Source organism: Hypanus sabinus, chromosome 23 (genome assembly GCF_030144855.1).
Source record: "Hypanus sabinus isolate sHypSab1 chromosome 23, sHypSab1.hap1, whole genome shotgun sequence".
Lineage (NCBI taxonomy): Eukaryota > Metazoa > Chordata > Chondrichthyes > Myliobatiformes > Dasyatidae > Hypanus > Hypanus sabinus.
In genome coordinates, this window is record NC_082728.1 from 27651167 (window position 1) to 27653588 (window position 2422).

Below are 2422 nucleotides of genomic sequence, written 5' to 3' on the forward strand. Positions count from 1 at the left end.
TAAACAAATATGTTTACCCTTAACATACAAATGTCTACTTAGTAACTTAATAATATCAAATTACAACAAAGTAATGTAATAATATCGAATTATAACAAGCCTTTTTTTTTACTTTTGGTCTAAGACCCATTTATAACAAGTCTCTCGGGGGGGGGGGGGGGTCTTCTCTAGATTGTCCAGCACTGAAGGAAATAGGTCTTCACTCTATTGTCTGGAATAAATTGAACAATCCACAAATTGGAAGGTTCCAGCCAAAACAAGCAGTCACCTCCATCTTGCAAAGATGATTAAAGCAAAGTGAAATCCATGAAAGGATGAATGTTATTCTTAAAAATATGTACAATCTTCAAAACTGAGATGGCATTGGAAAGTGTCTTCAAATATTGTGTTCTTCAGTCTGTCGATAAACTTGTTTGTTTTAATACAAATTTCCATATAAAAGTCATGAACATTTGACCTCTGAGCATAGGGAGTTAAGAAGATGTGCGCCTCCAACTTGCTAAGAGTTCTAGGCAGCAGATCACCTCCGTATAATGAAGACTCCTCTGTGCAGCTGTCCTAGATATATCAGCATATATCTTTGTGCTATCACTTGTCTTCCTTACCCATATCTCATTTGTTCCAACTGAGCTAATTAGACAGCTAATCTTCGTATCCTCTTTAAATTCCAAATAGAGAGCCTGACCTTTATGATACCATCACTTAGCATTATATAACTTTCCATCTTCTATTCGTGCTTCATATCTTTGCGCTGGTAATTCAGCAGGAGTGCTGGGAAGATGCTCAGGAGAAGACAGAGATGCTAGTCTTTTCGGAGATTTAAGCTTATTGGGAGTTCACAGATCTTCCATTATCTGTTCATCCGTTAACAAGTAATTCAACTGCGCAGGTGCAGGTTTTCGTCTTTTGTCGGTAATTGGAGCAGGGTCATTAGGTCTCCTCCTTAGTTTCCTAGTCATTATTGGCTTTACCTCCATAGAATCTCCTGTGAGTTCCATTGTTAGCCTCTCATTATCAATCATCTTTTTCTTTTCTTCTAACTCAATCTTTTTATCTTCAAATTCCTTCACTGCTGCTTTCTTCTCTTTAATATAATTCCTTTCCATTTGTTTTGTCTCTAGTTGCAGAAAAAGCTCTGCATTTCAAATTATTTCCTCGTATTGTTGATCTAGTTTCTTCATCCTTTACTGGTACTCCTGCAAAGTGGCTTCCTGTAACTGCTGTTGCTGTCTTTTGAGAGATGTCAATTTTTCCTGGTACATCTGCTCTTTTACTTCCAGGTAGTCTTCATCATCCTGCCTATTAGCAATATCTGTCTTCCTTGCATCCTCTGTATCTTCATCTGAGTCATGGCCATGGGTGCTGCATTCGTCCTCTGCATTGTTGTAATAGCCGACAATGGGTGAGAGGAGAGCTGAAGACATCTTCCCCACTGAGCTGCCCACCTTTGTTGACACATCTAGTGGCTTGATGGTGTGCCAATCCAGCTGGATTTTCCTGACTCATTTACGTCCCAGCAACGGTGTTCCTCCATTTTTCAGTACGTAGAGGTTCAGCTGCTGTGTTTTGTCTCCGTAGGTCACTGTCACTTTAATTTTACCTTTGGGATGCACTTCCTGTCCTGTGTAAGTCTTTAGCAGTAGTTTAGTTTGTTTCAGAGGTATGGGAGAAAACAGTTGTTTGTAGTCATGTACAGAGGTCACTGTTAAAGCTGAGCCTGTATCCAACTCCATTTTCAGTCTCACGCCCGCCACTTGTGGAGTGACCTTTATTACTCTTCGATCTTCTGTCTCTTTCATGTTGTGAAGTTGCAGACAAGACAATTCACTTTCATCTGAGTCATTTTCATCAGAACTGCTTTCTTCCATTTTGTGTACATTGTTGTGTTTTCCTTTCTGGGTTTTCTTGTTTCTCTGTATTTTGTCCTTTTTCTGCTGTTTACTAGCTTTGCAAACTCTGCCAGTGTGGCCCTGTTTGCCACAGTTTCTGCATTCTCTGTCTTTAAACCAACAGTCATCAGGGTCATATGACAAGTTCCCACAACAGTAACATTGTTTACTAGTTTTGGCTACTCTGCTAATGTGGCCCTGTTTACCACAGTTCCTGCATTCTTTGTCATTAAACCAACAGCCATCAGGGTCATGTCGCATGTTCCCACAACAGTAACATTTCTTTCCTTCATTTCTGTTCAGTGACATTTTATTTGTAGCATATTCCAGAGATTTTTGTTGTTTCTCTGAAGCACCCAGTGCTGCTGTTTCCGTTGATAAGGCAATGTTCAGCACCTTCACGAATGTAAGGTCTTTTTCACCCAGGTGCTTCTTCTGTGTGGTTTCACAGTGCATGCCACACACTAACCTGTCCCTCAATGTGTCCGATAGACCAGCTCCAAATTGACAATGTTCTGATAATTTGTGCAATT

At 40.0% G+C, this 2422-nt stretch overlaps 1 pseudogene; it reads right to left on the reverse strand.

Moving 5' to 3' along the window:
* Positions 1–508: 508 nt before the first annotated feature.
* On the reverse strand, positions 509–1424 carry LOC132380347 (sin3 histone deacetylase corepressor complex component SDS3-like; annotated as a pseudogene).
* Positions 1425–2422: the final 998 nt, after the last annotated feature.